The following is a 13489-nucleotide window of genomic DNA, read 5'->3' as shown; positions in this document are numbered from 1 at the left end:
GGGTAGAAGTAATCAGAGCAGCTCTTATTTCCACAGGCAGTTCCGTAACTATGAGCAGCTCAATGTATTGTGTTCATTAGCATAAATTTCTGTTTAGTGTGTACTATTCTTTGCCTCCATAATGTTTTTATGGCTATGTTCACATGTGCAAATATGCGTGTAAATAAATCTTCCTTTTTAGGTTGCACTGTCTGAGAATTGCTTAATTGGGAGGTGTTAGGGAAGCAGATTTAGTTACAGCATGCTACAGAATTAGTGAGACGTGCAAGAGAACTTCCCTCACTGACCTGAATAATTATATAACAGTGAATCAACTAAACATCTTCCAAAAGAATGTGTTAAAGACCCATAATACTAAAAAGAACTATGAGAATGGGCCCAATCCTTCTGCCATTGAAATCAATTACAGAACTTTTATTGACTGCAGTGGGAGTGAGGTTTGGGTACCTAAACAACCTAAGAGCCTGAATCCCATTTTCAGAAGTGATTTAGGAGCCTACGATGCAGTGGGATGTAGGCTATAGCTTTCAGAAGAAGGATTGGAGAACTCAGAGAAGCAGGATAGTGGATTTTTTTCAGAGCAGCTCTTATCTCATTAGGTAGTTAGGACTTAGGACCTAAGTTTCTAAATCACTTTTGAAAACAGGACTGAGGCTCCTAAGTCACTTTTGGATATGCTTCTATTGCATAGTATATCCAACCTCTGACACATGTAATCCCAGGTACGATTGCAGCTCAGGTAGAGAGACTGGAGCTAGCTTTAATCTAGTTAACTTGAGTCCTGGGAGCACATGCTTCAGCATAGGATAGCCCTGTGAATAGTTATCCAGAGTTTGAGGCGAGTTTGCATAGCCTGCGCTGAAGTGCACGCTCCCGTGGCTTCAGAATTGCAGGATCAGATCTAGCTAGATTCAAACTAGCTTGGGTATATGTACAGAACCTGCAGTTGCACTCTGTGATTGCAGTATAAACATAGCCATAGGGACTTTTGACATTTTTATCCTGGATACAGACCAATTCCAATGGAAGTCAAATGGGAAGTTTCCCAATTGATTTAAATGAGAGCTAGATCAGGCCTTGAAAGAATTAACAACAAATCTGAGCAACAGCCAAATGTTTCCTTGGGTTACATGTTTTATAACTCTGGATTTATTTTCTTTACATTAGTTTACTTTACAAAAAGTAACCAGACTACCATTCTCAACCCCGCCCCTACCCTAAAAGAACTACACCTGAAGCAAGGCCCCATAACCAGGGAAGAGTCAATGGAGTCCATCAATGGCCTTGCATTGCCAGTCTAATAACATGGCAGGCACTTAGGCTCAGGTTGTCAAAGGTATTCAGGTGCCCAGTTCCAATTGATTTCAAAAGGAGTTGGGTGCCTTAATACCTCTGAGGAGCGGGTGCTAGTAAAAAATAATCTTAAGTATATAAATAAATAGGATGACTACATTTGATTTTAAATGGTTTATATAAAGAATACAGAATTATAGAATCATAGTATATCAGGGTTGGAAGGGACCTCAGGAGGTCATCTAGTCCAACCCCTGCTCAAAGCAGGACCAATCCCCAATTTTTGCCCCAGATCCCTAAATGGCCCCCTCAAGGATTGAACTCATAACCCTGGGTTTAGCAGGCCAATGCTCAAACCACTGAGCTATTTGCATGAGATTTTGCATGTTCTTGCACTACAGCCTTTTTACAGACATGTATGCAGAGGCGACGTGCAAATCTCTAAACAATTTTATGTCCTCGATGCGTATATTTCCTTAACACAAATTCCATGGCTGTAGATTAAATGCGGAGACAATAAATGGCCAAAACAAAATGTAAAAAGATTAAAAACTGTTTTCACAACGCCACATAGAAACTCCAGTGTTTTCAGCTTTCTGGGAAAGTTAGGAGCCTAATCCTGCAAATGTAATGGGATCAGACTGTTATAGTGGGCCCATTACTGGCTCAGTCTTGACAGACCTTTTCTAGCATTTTAATGCTGTTTTCAAATTAAACCAAAATATCAGTTGCTGATTTTCGTCGAGAGGCCATTCAAGGTAGGTCTTTGTGTTCATTATTTTCCTCAGTTTACAGAATCTTTTGGGAATTGTTTGCTCCTGAATGGGCTCCAAAAGGATCAAAATTGCTGAATCATTATTCTCATCAAAGAGACGGAAGTGCGAGAACTCCAGCTCATACTTGCACCACTCGCTCTGCACAAAGTGCTCTGACAGTACAAACAGAGTTTTATGACTTTTTTCAATGGAGTCAATGATGTTGTCAATGATCCACTTCCCAGGCACAAAGTCCCGTTTATGAAGGCACAGTTTAAATGGAGGGATAGCATTCTCAAGTTCCTGTACCATTAAGTTTTCAACCCATTCTGAGTCTCTTTCACTGTAGGAAACAAAAGCATCATAGCAGAAGTCCTGATTGTATGCTCTCTTGGGTTTCCTTTTTGCTTGAAGCCAAGCCCAGGTCATTTTCATGTACCAGATCACATGAAGTTTGTAGCCCAGGATCACAATAAGCAGGTTTACCAAGATCACCAGAATGCAAATTAAGGACACAGCCAAAGTTCTGTGACATTCAAACAGCGAAAGCCGAGCAGCTTTTACCTGCTGTCCTCTCACAGAAGATGGAGAGTCACAGATGTAGTTTTCTGGCCAGTTAGCCAAGACATTAGCTATTCCCTCCTGGTATTGAATGAAGGAGAGAAATTCACAAGAACAGATGAAATTATTGTCACCTGCATCCAGTGTCTCCATTTTCCTAAATGATCCAAATTCTTCCTTAGAAAAACTGGTTAATTTGTTTCTGCTGATTCTCAGGGCTACTATGTTAGGAATAAATGGAGCATCTGGTAAGGTCTTTAATTTGTTTTTTGCAATGTAGAGTTCTTTAAGATGTGGTAGCTTTAATCTAAAATCATTGAGGTTATTACTACTAACATCCAAAACTTCAAGAGTTTGAGGAATGCAGGTTGTTACTTTGGGTATTTGAGTGCCTGAAATATTTAAATATTTCAGGTTTTCTGGCCATTGACACGATTCTGGAATCTCACCAAAATTGTTTTGGCTAATATCTAGGTGAGTAAGGTGTTTTAGATGAGATAGACTTCGTCCTGTCATTTCTAAATCACCCAATGAATTTTGACTTAAATTGAAAGTTTGCAACAAGGGCCATGCACCCTCACAGGATGAATGTCCTAAATTTGGATCTGCAAGCAGATTTTCACTGAGATCAAGATAAAGGAGTGAGACAAAATGTCTTGAAATGCTGCAAGGCACCAAGAACACATTGGTATTTACAACTGTGATTTTGGTAATGTTACCTATAAGATTTTTCAAACTGCTAAGATCTGAAAACAAATAAAATTTTTCTATAGTTAATCTCCGTATTGTCACGACTTCCATGGGGCTTTTTCTCTTTATTTTAATTGGGTCTTGCCAGTGTCCCGTTCCCTGCAGTACGCAATTGTCCAGCTCCAGCTCCAACAATTGCTCAGCATACACCAAGATGTTTAATATTTTGTCAGTGCTTGCATCTGTAAACAAAACATTTTTAAACACAAGTTTCTCCATGACAGAACGACTCATTGGCTCCAGTAATGAAGATTCAGAAGCTGTATTGAAGGCTATCTGTCTCAGTTCTACACATATTGCAGAATTTGTAAGATCCTCTAACATCCCTGATAACACCTGAACATCATTTATGTTTATGATGATATGATTTATGCTATTAACTGTTGTCAAACTCCCTGACTCGTATTGCTTGAGCCTTTGACCGTCAATCTCAAGTTGCTCAAGAACTGTAATTCCATCAAAGTCTTGCTTCCGTATAGCAGAAAAGGAATGGTTATTCCCCAGGCACAGATATCTCAAATTTTTGAGATTAGAAAACAAGGGATTCTCCCCCAATGTTGTATATAAATTACCCTGTATGTTCAGGTGCTGTAAGGAAAAAAGAGGTCTAAACCAAATGGGTGACAAGTGAGTCAACTTATTATTTGATAAATCCAAATGCTCCAATTTTCTAAGGAAAATAAATGATTCCTTATCTATTGTCCAAATTTGATTGGATTGCAGCAGCAGCATTCTCAGATTCACACCCAGGAGCAGATCAGTTTCTCTGATATATTTTATGCTGTTGCAGGACAGATTTAGCCCCGTGATATCAGTTGTTAGCCCTGAAGGAATGGTGCTTAAATTCATTGAAGAACAGTCACAGAAAGGAGAGCCGTCACATGAAGGACACGCCTGCGTCGTGGCTTTTTCTTCAGAAAGATTTGCCGTTATGACCAGGTAGATGATCCACCCTTTCCAGAGTTGGTTAGGCATGATTTTACCTAAAATTTAAGAGAGACAGAATAAGCATAACATGAATGATTAGTGTTAAAAAAGCCAAACGTGAAAAATAGTCTCTACTGGCCTATCTTCAATAAGGTGTTATGGATAGTTATTGTTTGTAAAGCCCTTGGAACATGAAAAATATATCAAGTGTTTAAAATATTACATCAAGAAAATCAGATTGTACATAAATGTGCTAGAATGATTTTCTGTTTGGCTTTCAGTTCCTCTTTCTGTTCCTGCTGTGTTTACCTTTGGAATGAAAAACATCAAATTAATTACCACCTGAACCAGTCTTTCACAGATCAGTGAATACTTTAGTCAAACATTCATAAACCTAGTAATAATGTAATATTTACTGGCCTTGTCCTTTTTATGCTCAATAAATAGCTCAACAAATTGCTTTTTAAAAAAACACCCTCTATTTCCCCCCCCACCACAAATCTGCAGATTTAATTTTGTGTACACATTTTGAGCTGTAGGGTACTTACACTTTCTGTGCACTTCAGCTCCCATTGAAGTCAATGAGAGCTGGGGACAATCAATATCTTGTAGAAATAGCTTATTGAATAGTAAAATTATTTTCAAGATATGTCACTATTTCTGCATAATGTTTCTTTGAAAATGAAGAAAAGGCATTGTGTGTGTTGTTATCCTTTCCCTCAGCCTTCAGCTGGCTTTTGACTTTTTAGCTTGTGAAGTCTTGGGCACAGGGACTGCCTTTTCCTAGGTGTCTGTGCAGGGCCTTCATTACCATATTGTATATGGACAGTGATGACAAACCAATATTTGTAAATATTGACAATAAATCCTTTAGAGGAGGGTTCAGCACAGATGCAACACTGGTTCCTACAGATCCTCAGCAGAGAGAAGGCTATGGTGACTTTATCCTGCCAGCGCCTCTTCGTCCGGTGGATGTTCTGGTTAGCACCGCTGACAGCCGCTCTTCCTTGTTCATTGTCTGCCCCACTTAGCCTCTTATTTTTCAGCTTTTTTTACAGGAAATGACCAGCATTGCAAAATGAGAGTGTTTGTCGGTCAGGAGTGGCATGGCTTTGTGGGGCAGCTAACGTACTGCTAGCCCAGCCTACTGTAGGCCCTGTCTGAGCAGGTAGAAAGAACACTGGTAAATTCTTTGCCGTCAGCGGAGTCCTTTGTTCTGCCTTCCCCAGCCCCACAGTGCAGATGGCTATGGCCCCCATTCTTCTTTCCTTCTCCCCCATCTGAGGCTTGTCAGTGGCTACGTAGCAGAACACCAGCCATAGACCAAAAAGAAACTAGGATAGGGTGCTTGGAAAGAGGCTACCTCCACGTTTTCCCATAGCCCTTGTGAGTACAACAAAAGCAGAGAAAAGGTTACCAGGGGATTAAGAAAGCAGCTGCCTAAACCTTCACCTGTGCTGTTCCTAAATAGTGCTACTCTTATGGTTATTTAAATAGAATCATCAGTGTTTGTGCATTTATTTTATATATTGGGGGAGGGTACATTTCTTCAAACCCTCCCTTCAAGCACCACATCCTGGCCCCACACTAGGACACTCTCCCCACCCACGAGGCCCCCCCACCACTCTCACCTATCCCTCCTTTTTTCCTGTTATTGCTGCTTGCTAGAACTTTGGCCACAGAGTGGAAATCGTGGGGGGAGAGTCCCGAAATATGACCAGTGGTGAGCTGGAGCCGGTTCTCACCGGTTCTCACCGGTTCACGCAAACCGGTTGTTAAATTTTGAAGCCGGTTTAGAACCGGTTGTCAAAGGGGTAGGGAAACTCAGGCAGGATGGACAGGATGTGGCCTGCAGGACCGTCCTGTCCGTCCCGCCTGAGCTCTCAGCTGGGGAGGCTCCCATGTGAATTTTTACTGACCCGGCGGCGCTCCGAGCCTTCGGCGGCACTTCAACAACGGGTCCTTCACTCGCTCCGGATCTTCAGTGGCGGGTCCTTCACTCGCTCCGGGTCTTTGGTGGCATTTCAGCGGCGGGTCCTTCAGTGCCACCAAAGACCCGGAGGAACTGAAGGACGTGCCACCGAAGTGCCGCCAAAGCCCCGGAGCGAGTGAAGGAACCGGTTCTTGAGCTTCTGGAGCTCATCACTGGATATGACTACATCATTCACACTTCTCTAGGCTCAGCTATGCTCCTGATACAGCAATGGAAGTCACAACAGCAAAGAATACATAGGGCCAACAAGCTGGGGGGTATCACAGAAGCCGCTTTCCCCTTTAACTTTTCCCCTGTTCTCAGCCCAGTTGTCTAGTACTTCTGGAAAAGGAGCAGGTCAGCACTGGGGCTTCCAGCTTTCCCTACCCTCTGCTGTGACTATGGGCTTATCTCAATGATATTAGGTTGCTCAGTCACTACAGTGATGGGGAAGGGGCATAAAATTAAAAAGCTGGATTACAATCAGACCCTCAATTTCATGAACCCCAAATGTACCCAGTTTATAAAATGCAGAAAGAACCCTCTTTCCCTCTTAAATGGCTGAGGAAATTCAAAAGAAAACACCGAGTAATGTGGCAAATAGGGGCAGTTATTTACAGGTAGAAAATTCTGGACAAAAAGCGAGGAAATGGCTAGCTACTAAGTGGTAATCTCTAGTTGACTCAACTACAGACACCATGCTCCACAGTCACCAGCACTTCTTTGGTCAGTAGCCTAAACTGAAACTTCACTTGGATGCACTGTGGAGCAAATTGCATGGAGGGGAAAGAATTATTGAGTTACTTCTCATGTATTTGAAACAATCAAGCTTTTCTTTATCATGCATTACGCTGGGCACTTTTCCCAGTCTTCTGCTCTCGGCTGTGTTATTGTGTGAAATGCCAGGGAAAATCCCATTCTCATTTGTGTTCAATTTTTGCCACTACCCTCACTTTCATATTTCTGGCTAGTAATTAAATTTAAGATCTTGACCATATTCATGGCTTTTTTTAATGGTTTTTCCCAGTCAAGGTAACAATGTTATCTTGCCCCTACACAGCATCATTGTTTTGGAAAGAAATCCATGCCATTAAAAAGAATTGTCAGGTAGAAATTCAGAAACTAGCATCAATCAAATATTTGCAGGGAGAGACACATTAATGTCTGTACTGTAAACTTGGTATGAACTAACTTTGCAATTTGCAAGCTGTTGTACAGATTCAAGACCTGATTCTGCAGACACAATTATCTTCACTCACTCAGTCTAACTGTAATTATTGTGTGATTCTTCTTTCATATGGCAACTTGTGTGAATAAAGTTAAGCAAGTGCATGAGTGTTTACAGGTTTGAATATCAATGACATCATAGCAGAATTTTCAGAAGCCTGCACAATCCATCACTAACTTAGGACACTCAGCAGATGACCACCCACTGATTGCCACACACCATCCATGCATCTCCTTAGTGGTCGTCCCCTACTACGAACACCACCACTATTCCTTCCTTAATAACTATCTCAAGATGATTTCCATCTCTACACCTAATGTGACCAATGTGCATACATTTGCATCTGCCGATTTCCAACATCAGGGTCTGCTTCTCTCCACCCATACTTCTAACACAGGACATTCATCTTTTTTTTTCCATCCAGGAGTTGTGCAAGAGTCTTCACCAGCACCCACATTTCAAAAGCTTCAGTTTTTTCTTATCAGGAGTATTAATTTCACATCCATAAAGGGCTAAAAAAAAATTAGGCTTTTCACCATTTGCACCTTCCTACATTTCAAGATGCTATAGCTTTTCCATAGTTTCGAAGGGGGCCATAGCTAAGCACACCATCCCTACTCTTCTTCTTGTTTCTTTGGAACAGCCTCCTTTGCTGGCTATATAGGATCCCCTATAATTCAACTCCCTCTACAGCTTGTCCGTTAGTCGCAATGTCTGCTTACATCCTGGTTTTGTTAGCTGTGTCAAGATACATTCTTTATGTTTTCACCACATACAGGAATAGTCCATACCCCTCACTAACCATGTCTTCGGGGCCCTATAAGTGCTCATATCAATTAATAACTATTACAATAAAAATGAAATGTGCCGACATTCGGCAAACTAAATATGGTACAGGAAACTATTATTAACCTAAACGTTTAAAAATAAATGTTAACCGTTCTATTAGGGACCCTGAAGCCCTGAGGTCAATGGAAATTTTGACATTGATTTCACAGACACAGGATCAGGTCCTAAAAGGGCTAGTATAAATTGTTACTATTCAACTAGAGCATCTACACTAAAGTTGTATGGAGGAGAACTGCTAACATACTTAATACCCTTACATTCATCAGATACAAACATGCAAAGGCCTGAACCAGTTGGGTCTGACCAGGATGGGCACGGCAGGAAAAACGTCAGATAAATAAAGAGATGCCCCAGGGCCCAACCCGAGAGAGAGTATTATTTCTGCCTTACCTAGGCAGGTGTGTGATTCACGGGCTTACCTAGGCAGGTGTGTCCTCAACTCCGGGCTCCTCCGGGCGGTGATCAGAGGTCTAATAAACCAATATCCCGGAGAACAACGAGCTCCTACAAACCAGGTGCCCAACAACCAATAAGCCAGGGCTGTAAACTGTCCAGCATGGCCCGCGGGGAGCCCGTTTTGTGGGACCCAGCAAGGCCGGGACCAGACTCAACCCCAGGGCAGAAGCTGCTTTACTCTTTCCCCCTCTGTCCCCGCTCGCCCCAGCGCTGCGCGGAGCCGCTCCTCCCGCCTGGGGGCTGCAAGCCCTGGGGACCCGGGACCCGCCTGCGGCCGCACTGGGTGGGTAGCGGGGGCGAGGTTGCCGCGCTGGCTCCCACCTCGCCCTCAGCCTCCTGCGCGCCGGCCGGCCGCGAGCTCCCCAGGCAGCGCCCGCTCTCGCTCTGGCTTGTCCCCGCGGGAGGGCAGGTGCAGCGGCGGGGCCGCTCGGGCGCCGCAGGGCTCCGGGAAAGCCCCACCCGCTCGCAGAGAAGCCGCCTGCCCGGTCGGAGGGCCCCGAGCGGCCGGGGCTGGTTCGGCAGCGAGCCCGGGGACATTCGTTAGGAGGGCAGAGGAGACAGTCATGGCCACCAGCGCCTCCCCCGCTCGCTGCCTGCATCTTCCCTCCCCGTTCCGGGCATCTCCTCCCGCCTTCGCTCGCCCCCTCTCCCTTTTCGGACAGCCTGCCAGGCGAAGTCAACTGTGGCCAGGCACTGGTTGTCCTCCCACCCAGCCCGTCATCACTCTGCTTCCCGTGTAGGTGGCCCCGAACCCTGCTTTTCACTGGGACTGCACTCAGGGGAAAGGCTCCGCTGAATCTATTCCTGTCTCTCCCCTTTCACTCGCTGCGTGCTCTTCTTTACCTCCCCCAAGCAGCCATGGGCTAAGAGGGAAGGTGCTCTCAGGGGTCCAGTAACTGTAAAGATAGGAAACAAAGCGGAGGAATAAATGGTCAGTTTTCAGAATGACAAGAGGTAAAGAGTGGGGTTCCCCCAAGGATCTGTGCTGGGAATAGTGCTGTTCAGTTCAACATATTCATAAATGAGCTGGGGAAAGAGATAAACGGTGAGGTAGCAGAGTTTACAGACAATACAAAATTTCTCCAGCTAGTTAAGTCCAAAGCTGACTGCAAAAAGTTACAAAGGGGTCTCACAAAGCTGGGTGACTGAGCAACAAAATGGCAGATGAGATTCAATGTTAATAAATGCAGAGTAATTCAGAGTAATGCACATTGGAAAACAACCCCAACTGTACATATAAAATGGTGGGATCTAAATTAGCTGTTATCACTCAACAAAGAGATCTTGGAGTCATTGTGGATAGTTCTCTGAAAAGATCTGCTCAATGTGCAGCAGCAGTCAAAAAGCTAACAACATTAGGACCCACCAGGAAAGGGATAGATAATTAGACAGTAAATATGATAATACCATTATATAAATCCAGGGTACACGCACACCTTGAATACTGGATGCAGTTCTGGTCACCCCATCTAAAAAAAAAAGATATATTATAATTGGAAAAGATACAGAGAAGGGCAACAGAAATGATTAAGGGCATGGAACAGCTTCCATATGAGGAGAGATTTAAAAGACTGGGACTGTTCATCTAGGAAAAGAGACAACTAAGGGGGAATATGATTGAGGGCTATAAAATCATGAGTGGTGTGGAGAAAGTGAATAAGTGTTATTTACTCCTTCACACAACACAAGAACCAAGGGTCACCCAATGAAATTAATAGGCAGTAGGTTTTAAACAAACAAAGGGAAGTATGTCCTCACACAACACACAGTCAACCTGTGGAACTTGTTACCAGGGGATGTTGTGAAGGCCAAAAATATAATAGGGTTCAAAAAAGAACTAGCCAAGAAGGTCAGGGATGAATCCCCATGCTCTGGGTGTTCCTAGCCTGTTTGTCAGAAGCTGGGAGTGGATGAATCACTTGAATGATTGCCATGTTGTGTTCATTCCCCCTGAAGAACCTGGCATTGGCCACTGTCGGAAGAGAAGATACTTAGCTGAATGGACCATTGGTCTGACCCAGTATTGCCATTCTTGTGTTCCCTTACCACATGCTCCCACTCCTGGTCTCTTTTCTCATCCCAATTTTCTTCCTCACAAAGAAAATACCTTTTTAAGCATTAGATAATTAACCTGTCTAATTCATTATCCAGGGGTATAATTGATGAAGATTTTAGTTTAATAAAATTCCAGAAGGAATTAACACACATGAATGAGAGGAGCTTCTCTAGTTACACTGGCTATGCTAAAAATATCACTCCTCTGCTTTAGAACATAAGTTCATCAGCTGGAGTTACTAAAGATTTGCCCCAGTTTCCTTCCACAGTACCCTGCTCAGGTGAAAGTTTGATCATGATTAGCTGCTATGATGGGGAACATGATTTATCGGTCTACAGTGACTGCTTAATCATGTTCAACATTATGTTAATTAACACCATTGTTCACAACCACAGGAAAACATGGTACATTTATCAGGGGCAGCAGGTTTGTATAATTTTTGGTGGTGCCCAGAGCAGGTCCAAGTCCAGCCCCCCCCACACACACACACCTGCCTTGTAAGCCAATATACAGTAACTCCTCACTTAAAGTCATCCCGTGGTTTAACGTGGTTTTGTTGTTATGTTGCTGATCAATTAGAGCTGTGGCTCTAAAACTTTTTTTTCCGCGGACCCCTTGAAAATTGCTGAGTGTCTCGGCGGACCACTTAATGATCTTTCCAATTGTTGTTTGTATCATTAGCTAACTATTATAAAGCGCTTTGGATAAAAGTGCTATATAAAAAAAAAGCCTTAATAATAATTAACTTTGTTTGTTCTGCACATAGAAGCACACAACTCATATTTTAATATCAGTAGTCTTAACCTTTCTAATGTGATGGATGTGCCCTCTCCCCCCACCGCAGCGGCTCCCAAGCTGGGCTGGGAAGAAGGGGGGTTCTCTCCCTCTCTCCCCCACCGCAGCAGTCCCTGAGCTCGGGCTGGAAAGGAGGGGGTCTCTCCCTTGCCACAGCAGCCAGAGAGCTGAAGCTAGGAAGGAAGGGGGTCTCTCCCCAGCAGCTGCAGCCCTGGAGCCTCTTTCTCTGGCCACCATAACCCTGCACATCCCAAATTCCCCCACCCCCTCTTCTCACACCACTGCCCCCTCATACCTACCCCCTACTCCCCCAAAGGCCACCACCTCACCTTACATGTGCGTCTTCTCCAGAGTCCAGGCACCTAATTAGTGGAGCCACACCTGTGCAGCTCCACTAATTAGGTGGGTGGCCCTTCATTCTCTCATGTGCACCTGCCCAGGAGTGCACCTTAGAGGGAACTATCCGCTGACCACCTGAATGGAGCTCATGGACCACTGGTGGTCCATGGACCAGAGTTTGAGAACCTCTGAATTAGAGAACATGCTCATTTAAAGTTGCACTATGCTCCCTTATAGTGTTGTTTGGCAGCCACCTGCTTTGTCCACTGCTTGCAGAAAGAGCAGCCCATTGGAGCACTAGTGGTGGTGGCTTGAAACCAGGGTGGGCCGACAGCCGCCCTATCAGCTCCCGGTTCCCCTAAGTTCCCTGTGCAGCAGCTGCCCAGCAGGCTATCAATTGCTGGCAGTTCAGCTGTTCCTCCCCCCACTGCCATGTGCTGCTCCTGCCCTCTGCCTTGGAGCTGCTCCCATGAACCTCCTGCTTGCTGTGCAGGGGCAGAGAGAAAAGAGGGGTGCTGATGTCAGGGTGTCCCCCTCCCTCATTCCTGCCCCATCTCCACAGAGCAGGGGGAGACACGACAGGGCTCACGACAGGGAATTTGCTGGCAGCAGCAGCTGTCTCAAAGTCTCTCTCTCACACACAGGGTGTGTGTCTCCATCTCCCCCCCCCCCCACTCGTGCTGCCTTATAGAGTGTGAGGCTGCATTAACAAGTGTTAACCCTTGAGGGCTCAGCCGAGTGCTAGTTTATCAGTTAGCAGTAAGGCATCCCTTGGGAAATATCCCACCCTCTGACTTCACCACCTCAACCAAGCTTCATAATCATCATTGCTGTGTACCAGTATTAAATTGTTTGTTTAAAACTTATATTGTGTGTATATATAAAATATAGTCTTTTGTCTGGCAAAAAAAAATTCCCTGGAACCTAACCCCCCTATTTACATTAATTCTTATGTGGAAATTGGATTCATTTAACATCGCTTCACTTAAAGTAGCATTTTTCAGGAACATAACTACAACGTTAAGCAAATACTGTATAGTTTTAAAAATAATGTAAAAATGTGAAGGTTCTGGGGTGGGGCTGGTGATGAGGGGTTTGGGGTGTGAGGTGCTCAGGCAGAAGGCTGGGGTGCAGGGGTGAGGGCTGTGGATGAGGGGTTTGGGGTGTGGGAGAGAGCTCAGGGCTAGGGCAGAGGGTTGGGGTGTGGGTTCTGGGGTGGGGTGGGGCTGGGGATGAAGAGTTTGGGAGGGGCTTAGGACTGGGGCAGAGGGTTGGGGTGCAGGGGGTGCAAGCTCTGGGGTGGGACAGGGCTGGAGATGAGGAGTTTGGGGTGCAGACAGGCTGTCCTGGGGCAAGGACCATAGAAGAGGATTCCCCCCAGCCCTCTCCCTGCAGGCAGCAGCAAGCTCCGGGGGAGGGCCCCCCCCACTTTCCCACACTCACCTTGCACCACTGTCACTGCACATGCTCCTAGAGCTCTTCTCCGGTACAGGAAGCCCCCTCACCTC

At 44.8% G+C, this 13489-nt stretch overlaps 1 pseudogene across 2 annotated transcripts; it reads right to left on the bottom strand.

Annotated features, from left to right (window-relative positions):
* Nucleotides 1–1153: 1153 nt before the first annotated feature.
* LOC311520155 (toll-like receptor 2 type-2 pseudogene) lies at nt 1154–9356 on the bottom strand (annotated as a pseudogene). 2 transcript variants are annotated; one of them, XR_014714681.1, is made up of 2 exons: nt 8755–9356; nt 1154–4342 (listed from the first exon to the last, which is right to left on the bottom strand). The product of XR_014714681.1 is annotated as a toll-like receptor 2 type-2 pseudogene (transcript). The 2 variants fall into 2 exon arrangements; XR_014714682.1 differs by having other exon boundaries at nt 9113–9356.
* Between the last annotated feature and the right edge of the window lie 4133 nt (nt 9357–13489).

The sequence above is a fragment of the Lepidochelys olivacea genome (genome assembly GCF_965140295.1).
Source record: "Lepidochelys olivacea isolate rLepOli2 genome assembly, chromosome: 4".
Classification (NCBI taxonomy): domain Eukaryota; kingdom Metazoa; phylum Chordata; order Testudines; family Cheloniidae; genus Lepidochelys; species Lepidochelys olivacea.
The sequence above is the reverse complement of the archived record's forward strand: the minus strand, read 5'-3'. Positions and strand labels throughout refer to the sequence as shown.